The sequence below is a fragment of the Vulpes lagopus genome, chromosome 1 (genome assembly GCF_018345385.1).
Source record: "Vulpes lagopus strain Blue_001 chromosome 1, ASM1834538v1, whole genome shotgun sequence".
Lineage (NCBI taxonomy): Eukaryota > Metazoa > Chordata > Mammalia > Carnivora > Canidae > Vulpes > Vulpes lagopus.
In genome coordinates, this window is record NC_054824.1 from 108,618,150 (window position 1) to 108,634,150 (window position 16,001).

Consider the following 16,001-nt stretch of genomic DNA (forward strand, 5'->3'; position numbering starts at 1 on the left):
ACACTTTGTGTGTTTGATTTCAACCACTGAAAACTATATGAAGTTGGGTAAAAACCAAGATAAAAAAGCACAAGGAGCTGAAGCTACCTTTGTGATATGCACATGGGTAGACTTTTACAAAGTTTGTATTTATTATTAATAAAATGAATTTATTCATTTGTCAATTATGATTTGTTTTAAGTGATAAGTAAAAATCATGTTTTTTATTTTGTTTTCTGGTGGGGCATCCCACTGAGCGTTGCCTTTTTCTTTCACTGGAATGAGTGTTTCCATTGGAAAACCACCCAGAATATAATTTTCTGTAGCCATTGCTTTAAAAATATATTTCTTAAAAAACATACAACTGACATACCATTTCCTTCTGCTCTGAAAAATCGTAGAAGTTTTAGGTGCACTACAGGCACCTAAATAGAAAGTATAGTATGATGTCATTTGTGTACAATAGTCAGATGTCTCCACCCTACCTGTCCCCTCTCTGTTCCCAATTTCCTATGTTCTACACTCCCTTGTGTCTCAGTAAACTTATTTCTTTTGTAAAATGTTTACTATGAAATGTATTATTTATCTATTGCTGCATACAAAATTACCCTGATGCTTAGTGGCTTTAAACAATGGCCATGTATGTACTGTCTGACACTGATTTGGGGGAAGGTAGGAGGTGTCAGGGATTTGGGAGTGGTTTAACTTGAAATTGCTCTTGAGGTTGTAATCAAGGCCTGGGTCAGTTCTGTAGTTGTCAGAAAGCTTTGTGCAGGCGGCGAAAGACCCAGCCTCTGTCCCCTGCCAAATCCATGGCTTTTCCCACATTTTAGATTTTTGTTACAGTAGCGTCCCACTACCAAGTTCCGCAGTCTATTAGTTATCTATGGCTGCATGACTGCATAACAAGTCACCGCCAAAAGTTAGATGCTTAAAACAACAATTTCAAGATGCCTCACTTGAACTGTTTGTTGGGTGGAGTCCTTAGTTGCTTGCTCTATGGAAACCCCTCTAGGGATGTTTGCATGGCATAGTCATTGGCTTCCCCTCAAATAAGTGATGCAGGAGAGCTCAAGGGAAATCTCAAATGTCTTTGATGACCTAGTCTTGGAAGTCCTATGCTGTGATTTCTATTGGTTACACACACAGGCCGTGCTCGCTGTGAAATGGGAGTACACTAGGGCATGAGTACACAGGGCATGTATTAGTTCACTAGTACACCAGGAAGTGAGGAGCATTGGGGCCATCTTGGAGACTGGCCACCACAGTTCACCCTCTGGCCTCCAATGACTCATGTCCTTCCCACATGCAAACTATACTCATCTCTTCTCAGGGTCCCCTAAGTGTTTCGTCCCATTGAAGTATCTCAAAAACACCCCAGAATCTCATTATCCAAAATAGGCCCAAGTGTGGGGCTCCTCAGGTCCAGTTCCTCACAATCTGAAGATCTGTGAAGTAAAGAGAAAAGTTATTTGCCTCTCACACACCCAACATTCAATGGTGGGGCAGCAGGCACAAGATAACTGCTACATTCCTGTCCAACAAGCAAGGGGAAGGGGTCACTGGTCCACAGAAATTCTGGAATCCATCAGGATACATTTTAAAAATTACTTTAAAAGGACTCAGTCCTACTCCTGCCTTGGAATGAGTCTCTTTGCCTTTTGGCTTTGCTGTCTGGCCCTTATTTCTACCTGAATCATCCTTCCTTTCCCATGAGAGGCAGCCTATGCTTGCAACCAAGTAGTTTCCCAGTCTTCCTGTCTGTAGATGTTTGAGGTCCAAAGTCTACTTTTCATTTTGAACTGTCTCTGCCCCTTTCAGTCCAAGCTGGTGGTGTTTCTGCCAAGGTGATTCTCTCAAGGTTTTTGTGGGTGTCCTGCCATAGTGGGTTTGTTCCTTTGAACGAAAGCCACACCCACAAATCTCTTCCAGATAAGACTTTATCTCTACTTAGGCTGCCAGTGATGGAGACATCTGAAAGGCAACATCTTCAAAGTCCTTTGAAGTCTCAGACTGTGTGGGGCTGAAGAGTTCTTTGAGGTCATAACAAAGGATTTTTCGGTTCCACTATCAGCTTCATCCTTAGACCACATTTTCTTGAAAGGGTCCTGGATTTGATCTTTGCCTAGAAGCCATTTCTTAATTTTAGTATGCTTTGTCATTAGGGGAGACTGGAGATTTTCAAATGCAACCATTTCTGGATCTTTCCTGTTTAATAGTCCCTCCTCTGGCTTATGTCTGCCCTGTTGCATCTTAGTATGAGCAGTTAGAAAGAAGCCAATGCACCTTCAGAATTCAGTTGTCACCCAGCTCGTGAGGTACATTTATGTGCTACATGCTCTGTAGATTACAGTGTTGATAAACTTTCTGCCACTACACAACCTCTTGTTTCCAATAATAGCCTCCTCTACTTCCTTGAAGCCCTCACAGGCAGCCTCCTCAGATGTCACAGTTTTTGGTAACAGTTTTCTCCAAGTCCTCTAGGCTCTCTTTAGCCCTCCTCAAAGTCCTCCCGGCTGCTGTGAGCTGCCAAGCACACAGCTTGGCAGGGTTCTGTTTTAGTAGCGCTTCACTTCCACTGTCCCAGATCTATTAGTTATCCACTGCTGCATAACAAACCACCCCAACACTTAGATGTTTAAGGCGACAATGACCATTTATTATCTCCACCCATTTTCTGTGGGTTGGGAATGAGGGGATGACTTAGCTGGTGGTCCTGCCTCAGGGTCTCTCATCTCGTGGAGTGGCAGGTAAAATGTCAGCTGGACTTGCAGTCATTTGAAGGCTTTCCCAGGACCAGCAGACCCAATTGCAAGATGTCTCACTCACATGGCTGGCAAGTTGTTGCTGGCAGTAGGCAGGAGGCCTTGATTCCTTACTGCGTGGATCCCTCGGTAAGGCTGTTTGAGGTTCCTTACAACATGACTGCTGGCTTCTCTCAGAATGGGTGAGAATTTACTTTTTATGGCCAACAATTGGAAACCACACACTGTCATTTCTGCATTGATAGCTGGCTGTGCTTATTGTGGGAGGCGACATGCAGGGGGTCACGAATGCTGATACCAAGACTGGGGTGGGGTGGGGTGGGAAGTGATCTTGGATACATGCTATTAAACCATTGGTGGCACTGTTACTCCTCATGCAATATTATTTCATTGTACTATTTTTCCCTAGGGTTAATTGCCGTAATATTCTTTTGTTTTTTAAATATACTTGTCATAAATTCTTCCTCCAAACACGGATATAGAATTATAAAATTCCTCTTAACAGAGGAAAAATACATTTGATAATCTTTCAGATGTATATTTTTTCTCTTTTTATGTCATCTTTTCTGGAGCCCTTTATCTTTTTTTTTCTAATATGGGCTCATTTCTCTTTAGGGCAGCTAGCCATTTTTCATCATTATCTTCAGAATTTTTATTATTTTTTTCCAGTGTTGGATTCCTTGTGTACTTAATTCCAATATTCTTAGCTTCCTTCCTCAGTTTCGTGAAACAAACCTTCTCATGAGAAATGCATGCATAGTAAGTTATATATTTAAAAACTTAGATGTCTGAAATGTAATCTTCCTTTCTTGGAATTGCTAGCTTGGAGAGAGCTATAAAATTGTAATTTGGAAGAACACTTTCCTAAGATTTTTTTCATTGCTGCATTTCCTTCTAGATGTTTTTGTTCAGAGGTTGGAAAAATACTTATTTTTGATCATTTTTTCCCTTAAGAATGATTTTAGAATATTTCCCCAAAGATTCTGAAATTTTATGGTCATGTGATTTTGCATAGGTTATTTTTCATTATTATTATTATTTGCTGTGCACTTCCACCATTCAAAGTGGAGTATATATATATACCAGTGTGTCATGGTGTATAATTCTTTTTATTATACATTGTTGGATGACTTGCTAATATTTTTTCTCTTTTCACAACTTGTTGATTTTAATAGTCATGATTGGTATACTCTGAAGGTGTAGGATTTGGTCTTTGCAAGGTTGACCATTTTTTTTTAGGCTCCTCAGGAAATGCAGGAGTTAGTTCTAGTTCTCTGGGCTCACTATGCATAGGGTATTACTTGGACTGGGAAGTTCACAGGATCCCATGTTTCTGATTCTGTTTCCTTTTTAGCATGTGAAAATAAATGTGTTGTTGGCCTTATTTCTCTCTTATGCTTCTTGAATGGGTGCTAGATGTTAGGAATTTTCTTGCCTACATATGCTGCAAGGGATATTTTTACCCTCTTGGCTGTCTTCAGCATCCAGTCATGGTCTCCAGGCTGGCAATGACAGGGTGTCACTCTCTTCTTCCTTTCCTAAGTGCTGGAGACTGGTTGTTCTCCTGTTTTGCTAAAGATTTTTGGGCCTATGTTCATGAGAAATATCTGTTGTTTTCCTTCTTTTTAATGACTTTGGCTATTTTTGGTATTAAGGTAATGCTGTCCTCATAAAATGAATTAGGAAATATTCCTTCTGCATCCATTTTCTGGAAGAGATTGTAGGGAATTGGTATAACCTCTTAAATGTTTGGTAGAATTTTCCAGTGGACTTGGTGCTTTCTGTTTTGAAAGGTTATTAATTATTGAGTCAATTTCTTTAATAGATCTGTCTATTCAGCTCATCTATTTTTTCTTGTATGAGTCTTGCTAGATTGTATCTTTGAGGGAATTGGTCCATTTCATCTATTTTATCAAATTTGTGGCCATAGGATTGCTTATTATGTATCTTTATTATCCTTAGAAGTGATGTCTTTTCTTTCATTTCTGACATTATAAATTTGTATTTTCTTTTTTAGCTTACCTGGCTAGAGGTTCATCAATTTTATTTTATTTTTCAAGAAGCTCAGCTTTTTATTTTTCTAATTTATTGTTTTCAATTTCATTAATTCAATATTTTTTTCTCTTTTCCTCCTTATTTGGATTTAATTTATTCTCCTAGTTTCCTAAGGTGGAAGTGTAGATTACTGATTTTAGATTTTTCTTCTTTTCTAAAATGCAATACTACAAATTTCCCTTTACTGCTTTTGCTGCATCAACCAATTTTGATAAATTGTATTTTCATTTTCGTTTAGTTCTAAGTGAAGAACTTCATTAATATTTCTTGCAAGGCAGGTCTACTGGCAATAAAGTCCTCAATTTTTGTTTGTCTGAGAAAGTCTTTATTTTTCCTTAACTTTTTAATAGTAATTTTGTGTAAAAAATTCAAGGTTGGTGTTTTTTTTCTTTCTTTCTTTTTTTTGGTGTTTTTTTTTTTCTTTTTCAGCACTTTAGATATTTCACTCCACTCTTCTTGCTTCTATGGTTTCTGAAGAGAAGTCCAATGTGTAGTTCTTATCCTTACTCTTCTATAGTTAACTGAGGAACCCTCCCTCTGTTCCCCCCGCCCCCAGCTTATTATAAGATTTCCTCTGTGCTTGAGTTCCTGCAGTTTGATATGATATGCCTAAGTTTTTTGTTGGGGACAGATTATTTATCCTGCTTGGAGTTTTCTAAGCTTCCTGGATTTGTGGTTTGGTGTCATTAATTTTGGAAAATTCTCATTTTTTACTTTAAATTCTTCTGTTCCTTTTTCTTTTCTTTCCTCCTTCTGGTATTCCTACTTTGCATATGTTACACTGTTACATCTTCCCATGATTCTTGGATATTTCTTTTCATACTTTTTCTTTTGCATTCCAGTTTTGGAAATTTTTATTGACATATCTACAAGCTTACTGATTCTTTCCTTGCTTTGTCTAGTCTACTGATGAGCCCATCAAAGACATTCTTCATTTCTTTTTCAATGTTTCTGATTCAAGCCTTTCCTTTTTATTCTTTTTTTTTAAAGATTTTATTTATTCATGAGAGACACATAGAGAGAGGCAGAGACATAGAAGGAGAAGCAGGCTCCATGTGGGGGGCCAGATGTGGGACTTGATCCCAGGATCCTGGGATCATGACCTGAGCTGAAGGCAGACTCTAAACCACTGAGCCACCTGGGTGCTCCCTTTTTAATTCTTTCATAGATTTCTCTCTCTTCACTTACATTATCTACCTTGCATGTTTTCTGCTTTTAAAAAAAAGGTTTCTTATGATATTCAGAATTTTAAATTCTTAATTAAATAGTTCCAAAATCTCTGCTATGTAATAAGTTTGGCTCTGATGGTCTGTAGCTTCAAAATGTGTTTTTTTTTTTAATCTTCTAGTATGCCTTATGATTTTTTTTTTTGGTTGAAAGTCAGACATCATGCATTGGGTAAAAGGAGCTGGGGTAAATAGGCCTTTAGTGTGAGGTTTTATATTTATCTGGCTAGGAGTTTGACTATGTTCACTGTTTGCTGTAGGTGTCAGAGGCTAAAATTTATTCTGATGTTTTTATTCCCATTTCCTCTATTGTCTTTGGGGTTTCCATTAGATGCTTTTTAAATATGGTCTGAGACATGCAGTGCTTTTAGTGTAATCTTCTGTTATTATACAAGAGTCTTACTGATGTGTTGGCAAAGTGTGTGTTGCGGGGTAGGGGGAAGAAGCAGCCTATAATCCTGTGATTGGGTCTCAGTCATTTAATGACCATGTGTCCCTGGGTTGTGACCTTCACAGATGCTTTTCAATTCTTCCTTTCCCCTTAGGGGAGACAGAAAGGTTAGAAGGAATTGAGTGAAATTTCCCTTTCCCCTTGTCAATGAGGCTCTGATGAAACCTTGTCAATGAGGCTCTGATGAAACCCTAGTTTTTGGGCTCTGATAAAATAGTGTCTCTTGAATGTATACTTCAAAATTTCTACTTTTCCTTTCTTCTTGCTGGAAGCAAGGAGCAGATTTTCTCTGATCTCTGCCATGAGAACCTGGCTGCTGGAAGTAAAATTTATTTAAGTATGTGGCCCCCTCTGGGTCTAGCCCTCTCTGGAGTTTTAACTCTAAAGCTTTCCACACTGAGCAGTTCATCAACTAGGCAACTGCACTTTAGGTTTCCCTGCCCTAGTGCTGGTTCAGTGGTGGGCTTCTCCTCTTGAGCTTCTGCTCCTGTAGGTTGTGATTTTCTGGACCTGCTTGCTTGTTTGGGTAGTGTTTGCCTGGGATCTCAATTCTCTGATGGAACCAAGAAGAGTTGTTAATTTTCAGTTTGTTCAGCTTCCCTTCTTCCCTTAATTGTTATAATCATGAGAGTGAAGACATCTGTACTCCTTATATGCTGGGCCAGAAGCAGCAAGTCATTATTTTTGTAAACCATTTTGAGTTTTTGTGTTTGTTACTACAGCATAAAGTAAAAGGGGACTAATAAAAAATGTCCCTTAATCCACAACTATCCATTCATATTACAGAGCATGATAGTAAAAAGCTAATTGGAAGCTGTACATGTATGGTTTGTTAGTGGAACTCACGTGGGATTTTTGATTGGAGACCAAATTATTTCATTGAGAGACTCAAAGCACCAGTATCTGTTAGTCTTTTATAACTTTTAGTTTCTCTGAGGACTAGACAGTCCTCTGTCTTTGGGTTGTAAGATGGCCTCCAACCTTTTGAAGTGAGCAGGATTTGCAGTCTAAAGGACTCAATTTGTACTAAATGCTTCTAATTTTTTGGTGGCTTACAACAGTTTGTGTTGCTCCTGCCTTCTTCTGTACCTGATGTCCTGAGGTTCAGAGTCCCTATGCTTCATTTTTCCTCATAAAACAAATCTCTTATCTTCTGGAGGAGGTGATTGAACAGCCCTTTGTACATATCTTCAACTACTTTTTGCTGTTTTTAGCCTACCCCTCTTTTATATCTTCAAAGTTGCCTGTTGCCGTTACTGTCCCAGATTTTCTGGGATGTCATTTTACTTCTCTTTGGTTTTCCTTCTCTAGATATGTAAGTTTCATCTTTCTTCATTTTGCTAATCACTTGCACCTGTCCCTTTGCTTTCCATATTTCAACTATATATATACTGACACATTATATTAGTTTTGGTGTACAACATAGCAATTTGATATTTGTATATGTTGTAAAATAATCACCAGCATAATCTAGTTACACCACAATAAATCTAGTTAACATCCATCACCTCACTTGGTTACAAATATTTTTTTCTTGTAATGAAAACTTTTAGAATTTACTGTCGTAGCAATTTTCAAATATGAAAAAAAGTATTAACTTCAGTCACCATGCTGTATATTACATCCCCAGAACTCATTTATTTTATAGTTGGAAGTTTTTACCTTTTGACCTCCATCCCTTGTGTTTGGTAACTATCAACCTGGTCTTTTTCCTATGAGTTGAGTGTTTTGATTTTAGTTTGTGTTGGTTTGGTTTCTACATATAAGTGAGATCATACAGTATTTGTCTTTCTCTGTTTGACTTATTTCACTTAACATAATGCCCTCAAGTTCCATCCATGTTTTTGCAAAAGGCAGAATTTACTTTTTTATGGCTAAATAATATTCCATTGTGTCTGTGTCTATCACATTTTCTTTATCCATTCAACATTTTATCTCTTATCAGATGTCATCCTCTTTCTTTCCATCCTTGTGTTTTTTTTAAAACCATTTTAAGTGTTAATTTAATGAAAGCAGAGAGATAATCAAGTTTTCAACATGACATATTCAAGCAGTTTCTTTTTTCCTTATTCCAACCAAGGTCTTTCTGATTCATATACTGGATTAATCTCTGAACAATTTCTTAGAAAAATCCTGGATTTGGTTGATAATTTTCCAAAAAATGATGCTAATCTTTCCTTCCCTCTTCCTTTTAATACTAATATTTACTGAAAATTTACTATGTGCTAGATAGATGTTGGGCTGAACTATTACATGTGTTATACTACTGAAAACCCATCGAAATCTTAATGGAGTGAAACTATTGTTATGCTGATTTCACATATGAGGAAAATAAAGCTTAGAGAGGTTAAGCAAAACAAAGTCACACACCTAGTAAGCAGAAGAGCCTTGACTGAAGCAGAGCTCAATATGTATAGGATAAAAATCTCTAATTCTACAAAGTAACTAATATATTTAAGCTTAATATAAAATCAAAACTAGAATGAAGTAGGAAACTTTTGAATTTTATGGTCTTCTTATCTTTATTTAAAGGTATGATATTCTTTTCCAGAAGTCAGAATATTCTGTGTTTGTGCAATGGGTCCCCCGTCAATAAAAACATTTTAGAAACAGAATATGGAGCTGCCAATACTGAAAATGGCTGAGAACATAGTACAAAACAATGCTACCAATGAAAAAATGCAAAATACCTGTTTGAAGGAATCAGAGTTTACAGAATAGTAAAATGTTATCCCAAATACACACAGTAAGCCAAAGGATCAAGAGACCAACTTGAATTGTCAGATTCCAGGAGTCATATTCTTACTGGTTCACTGCACTCCTTTTAGATGCAACTAATGTCTTCAGAATAGAACAGCCTCCTATTGCTAAGGACCCAGAAAATGAGGGTAAGACTTATTTATTATCAATCATAGGAATTTTCCATAACACAATTTTTGATATATGGCTTTGGCTGTTGAAGATGCTGCCATACTAACCCATTAGTTGGTGAAAAGAATGAGAAAAAATTCTTGGTTAAGGATCACAAAGAAAACCTCTGCTTTTGACCTTTTGTAAGAGGGGCTGTTTGATGATGGAAAGGGGACAGACATAGAGTCAAATTGAAAGGATGGTGTAATGTTTTGTAATGTTTAAACTGCAAAGCTTTCTCTCTGAATTAGGCACGAGCAATGGCTTTCACTGAAGCCCATAGCCTGGAAACCTCCATTTGGCAAATGAAATCTTCCAAATATCTATCAGGCAGGTGTATCTTCACCTTCTATTCAGTGACTTCAGGGCCATGGCTTCTGGATAGAATGTTCCTGTTCCAGTATGAAAATTGAGCTTGAGTCCGTACAGGTGCATTTTTTGGGGAAATCAGGAATTTTAAAAGTATTATGCTGCTTCTGAAGGATAAATTTCAGTGTGTTCAAATGTTCTGTTAAATCAGTAATAGTGAAGCAGCTGGTGAAGCACTGGGGAGAGAGCTATAATTCTAAAGATCCTTGACGTGAGACAATAGATTAGTAGATATCTGTCTAGTTTCCCTTGTTTAGCCATATGGCCAAAGTAAAGAAAATCGAATACCTTTTCTAGGCCTCAGAGTCTTATATTACTCAACCCAGTAAGACTGAAGTAGACAGCTTCCTCCATTACATCATTCAATAAACCTGACTTATAGACTTCACAGTACAAACTTACAATAAATGATGCAATGGAATCCTAGGATGTTATGACCCCTGACACGTTTCCCCTCATTCATTGAAGGCACTAGTTTTTCTTGCTGATTAACTCAGCTTTTCCATGTTTTGACTAAACTTCTTAAATTCTTTACAGAGAGATGGCTCAGCTCTGGAAGTTCATAGTGCAGGCTAATTCGATAAAAACATTCTTGCTAAAATGGCAGATGATGTGCAATCAAGAGTAGGCAGGCTACGACAGATCCGTAGATCACCTACTGGATGCCTGTTGGTGATTTGAGTTTTAGAGCATCCCTGAATGGTTGCTTTTAAACTACTTTCTAATGGATGTGAGGGAAGGAAAGAAGACTTTCTACAATCCTTGAACATCCTTCTCACTGATGTAGTAAGGCATTCTTCCAGTTAAAAGACCAAACCCCCCAAATCAAAGAAGCCAAGAAGAGACAAGAGATGGCCAGATGTAGATAGAGAACATCCAGGAAAGACTGCCTGAAAAATGAATATACAAACCCCAGCTTTATCATGGAGCAAGTAAATGTGAGTTCCTTGAAGAAAGGGTAGGAAAGGAGACAGAGAACAGAAAATAAAGATAGGGTTTGGGTAATATAAGAAAGGCATTTGCTTCGTTCATGTTTTAGGAACAGAAATGACCATGTAAGATTGACTTAGAAATATGTATCCTCATCTTGGGCCACTCTCTTTTTCATGCATTATTATCTCTTAAGTTTTTTCATTAACCTCACCTTTCCTCCACTAAGGCTTCCACAGGGGCTATCTCTTCTGCCTAAAATGTTCTTTCCCACATCCTTTTCATTGTTTGGTTCATTCTCAACTTTCTGGTTTGTCTGGTGCAGACAAAGTATTGTGGGCAATAATCAGAGGGCAGGGTCCTGGCTGAGACTTCTCTAAGCTATCACTCTGCAGCTTGCGTTATTCATCTGTACGTGGCACCAAATGCCCGCCCTTGGCTTTCCCCTCACTTCCAGTCTGCTGGTGTCTTTCCTATAGCATCTTCTGCAGATCATAGTCGCTGTTTCTCCATTGTACCTTGGCTTGTCCTGGGAACTGATGAGTCCAGGTTTCCTACAGAGAGCAGTGAGATGGGCCCTGAGTATGATGAAGCAGAAGAAGAGCCTTCCAGAGCCTGGCCTCTGCCTATCTTGCCCCATAGAGGTCTTTGATTAGCAGTTGAAGAAGTAACATTAGTCCTTTATTTAAAAAGCTGAGGAATGTACTTGAGATGTTTAAGAGAAAACAATTTTAAAGCATCCAACTTATTGAACTTCTGGCACAGAAATACTCATTGGCTTTGCTCTGAACATTTTCATTCAGCATTGCTTTCATTCAGTATACAGTGGGCATATTTTCATGCACTTGAAGCTTTTGCTTTTCAGTAATTTTCCTGAGATTAAATAGGCAACTATAAATAGGCATTTTAACCTCAGTAAAATCTCTTTACTTAATATAAGTGGCTTAATTTTTTCATCTAGCAGATGTTGTGGGCCTGCCAGGTGCCAGTCATTCATGTTTGGGCAAGAAGAACATACAGTGAACTTCATGAAGGTGCTGTCTATCATCTCCTAGACATGGGAAAATGGGTCTTTCTCCAAGTTCATCCAGGTGTTTTCAGTCAAATATCCCATAAAGGTGGTTGGAGAAATTAGTTGTGATTGGAAAACAAGATGAGTTCATTAGAAACTTGTCAGGGGAGAAAGCCTTCACCAAATGAATTTAATGGCTTGAGCTCTTCAGTTTCTTGGAGAGGAGTTTGACTTGGTGTAGTTTTAGGTGGGACATGGTAAGTAAGGTTTGGCAACAATTGGTTGGAAGTTAGAAACTAGGGAATAGCTTATTGGGTTGGTATGTGAAGCAAGGTTATTATTGAAACTGGTTTTATTTATATACTGGTTTTATTTATATATATTTATATAGTTGGAAACAACTATTGAGCTTAATGGGTTTGTGTTTTAAATGTGATATCTATACAGTTTCTCTGTTTTGCAAGTTATGGTTACTTTGCAGTTTGTCTATTTTGCATGTTGTGGTTTTAAAAATAATTTTTTTTTCCTCAGCCTTGCCTTTTGGCTATACTTAAGCCAATACTATAGAGTAGACCACATTCTCAGGATGGTGATCATTCTACATCTACACTGCTGGTCAAAGTATCTGAGGCTATGCTGGAGGTCACTTGAGTCTTTTTTTAAATTTTTAAAAATTTTTAAAAAAGATTTTATTTATTCATGAGAGACACAGAGAGAAAGGCAGAGACACAGGCAGAGGGAAAAGCAGGCTCCATGCAGGGAGCCAACGTGGGACTCAATCCCGGTCTCCGGAATCAGGCCCTGGGCTGAAGGTGGCGCTAAACCGCTGAGCCACTCGGGCTGCCCAAGAGGTCACTTGAGTCTTAACACTCTTGGTAATGTTTTGTTTCCGTTGAACAGTCATTGGTGAGACAGTGGCTGAGTAACAGCCTTTTAGACATGGAGAATCATATGTTTGAATGCTGCAAAGTTGCAAATACTAAGAGGATTATAATCATAGTATGTAGCCCACTGTGAATCTAGAAGCCATGAGCAGTCAAACCAGAGAACATATTTTGTCCCAATCTGTAGAGCCTGTCATAGCAGACCTAGGGATATCAGACAGATTACCTAATGTTGTAATTTCTTTGTGTGTTTTTCAGATATTTGTAGGAACAATAGAGAGTCTGGAAAAGTTTGTGAGCAGTAGGCACATTATTCCCATAAAATGGCACACATTCTGCTTTGAAAGCTGCATATGACTAGGGCTCCTCAATTTTGAACCACTTTGTTGATCTTGTGAAATTCTTTGGTGGGAGATCTATAGCCTTAGTGGTATTGTCTAGTCCTTCTGTAGTTCTTAGAATCATAATGTGCAAAATGTATCTACCTTTTAGGTATACTTTGAAACTTGAAATGAGGAGTTGTGAATAAAGAAAAAAAGTAGTCCAGAATAGTTGTTAAGTTCACAAACCGCTGCGGATCAATTTTTCTTCTTCATGAATTGGCTAAAGAGCTTTTTTGTTTTTCTTTCTGGTAGATATCTGAAGATCAAAGAAAATATGGATAAAATGGAGTTTTTGAATGAGTGGTGAGATTTTTCAGCTTCCTGATGACAGTTTCAGTGACATAAGTTCCTTTAGCACTGGACACATATGGGATTTGAATTTTCTAGGTAGGATGATGGTAACTGTATGAAATTTGTTTGGGTCTAAGGGGGCCTTGAGATCTGGTCTCTTATCCATGTCTTAACCTTTATACTTTTCAGAGGTGATGTTGGTGAAAGATGGGATATGCACCATGTACTTGCTCAGCAGTTATAGTAAAATTTCCCCACCAGAGTTAAGTGCTTTTTATTCTGATGGGAATTTTATGGAAATTATTTTGCAAGGTTACATTTTTTAAGTTCTCTGGCATCACTGGAAGGCTAGTATAAGAGTGGGAAAGATTATCATCATGCAGTACATATCCAGACCATTACCAATATCTTCTTATCTGATTCTGGAGCTACTTTTTGTTGTCATAGAATAGTATCTTTGGAATTGCCTAAGAATTTTTTTTAATAATAAATTTATTTTTTATTGGTGTTCAATTTGCCAACATACAGAATAACACCCAGTGCTCATCCCGTCAAGTGCCCACCTCAGTGCCCGCCACCCAGTCACCCCCCCCTTCCCCTTCCATCACCCCTAGTTCGTTTCCCAGAGTTAGGAGTCTTCCATGTTCTGTCTCCCTTTCTGATATTTCCCACTCATTTTTTTCTCCTTTCCCCTTTATTTCCTTTCACTATTATTTATATTCCCCAAATAAATTTGACCATGTATAGTATCAGAAGGCCTTGATTGTAGTAAAGGCTGCCCGTGTGGCAGAGTGTTCAGCTAGAACATGTTTTTAGCATCCAAATTATGCTTTTTTGTGTATGCTTCTACCTTTATAATAGCATCAAGGTATTAGGAATTCCTTAACCTGATGATTTTGAGCCCCACATCATGCTCCATTATTTTATTTATTATTTTATTTATTTTATTATTTTTTCTTATTTTTTCCATTTTCTAAAGATTTTATTTAAATTCAAGTTAGTTAGCATATAGTGTATTATTAGTTTCAGAGGTAGAATTTAGTGATTCACCAGCTGCAAATAACACCCAGTGCTCATTACATCAAGTACCCTACTTGATGCCCATCATCCAGTTACCTCATCCTACCACCCATCTCCCCTCCTCTGACCTTCAGTTTGTTTCCTATAGTTAATAGTCTCTTATGGTTTGTCCCTCTCTCTGATTTCCTCTTATTTAATTTTTCTTTCCTTTTCCCTATGTTCATCTGTTTTCTTAAATTCTTTTTTTAAGATTTTATTTATTCATTCATGAGAGGCACACAGAGAGGCAGAGCCACAGGCAGAGGGAGAAGCAGGCTCCATGCAGGAAGCTGGACGTGGGACTCCATCCAGGGTCTCCAGGGTCACATCCTGGGCCAAAGGCGGCGCTAAAGCGCTGAGCCAGCTGGGCTGCCCATGTTTCTTAAATTCTACACATAAGTGAAATCATATAGTATTTGTATTTCTCTGATTGGCTTAATTTACTTGGCATAATATCATTGGATCATTTTATTTTATTTTTTTAAGATTTTATTTATTCATGAGACACACACACACACACACACACACACACACACACACACACAGGCAGAGACACAGGCAGAAGGAGAAGCAGGCTCCACAGAAAACCCCGAGAACCCGACGTGGGACTCGATCCCGGGTCTCCAGGATCACGCCCTGGGCTGCAGGCAGCGCTAAACCGCTGCGCCACAGAGGCTGCCCTCATTGGATCATTTTAGGTTGGGCTGCTTACTGATCTTATTTTCAGAGCACTCTCAAATCATGCACATCCCCACAAGGTATATATTAATCCTTTTATCCTGAGCTCATTAACAAGCTTTAAAGAGTACATTGAGCTCTTCCACTTGAACTGATTTGCCTCTGCTAAGAGCTCATGATCTAGAGATGATAGTTCTTATGAAGTGTCCAGCCTGGAGAACCTAGACAAATTGGTACCGTCATTGGTTTTTTAAAACTGAAAGGTCTATTAAGATGTGATTTATCAACAAATGATATTAAATGTGGATTTTCTATGAACATCTCTAACATTCATTTGAGGCAGGGAGAGTTCCCAAGATGCTAGAAGTTGTGATCCCTCTTCTTCAGGTGGTAGAAGTGTAGCAGGTTTCAAGATAATATAAGGGTGGATGGAAACATGAAGATTGAAAATAGCAAGAATTTCTTTGAGGTGGTTCCGCTTGTTGAGAAATGTTAAGTTTTTCCAGTGAGTGACAAAGTCTATATACCATGAAAGACCTTACACTCAAAGGGGTAAGATTTAAGTTGGTTAATGCTTCCACACACTTAAGTGATGCTGCTACTGCTCTGAAATAAGGCAGACTTGCCTATGCCACCAGTGAAAAGTTATAAGTTGTTGGTCTCTACAGTGCCCATGGAGCTGAGTCAAAACTCCAAGGGTTTGTCTAGAATTTTTCTGCACCAACAAGTGGACATATTATAATAACCAGGTAGGTTAGTTATGGGAGGCTTTTGGAAGATGAATTTATTTTCTTTTAAAAAATATTTTATGTATTTGAGAGGGAGAGAGAGAGATGGAATGAGTGCTGGGGGGTGCGGAGGGCAGAAGAAGGAGAAGGAAAAGCAGACTTCCTGCTGAGCAAGGAGCATGATGTGGGGCTCAATCTTAGGACCCCAGGATCATGACCAGAGCCAAAGGCAGATGCTTAACTGACTGAAGCACTCAGACAACCCTAGGCCAATTTCAAAT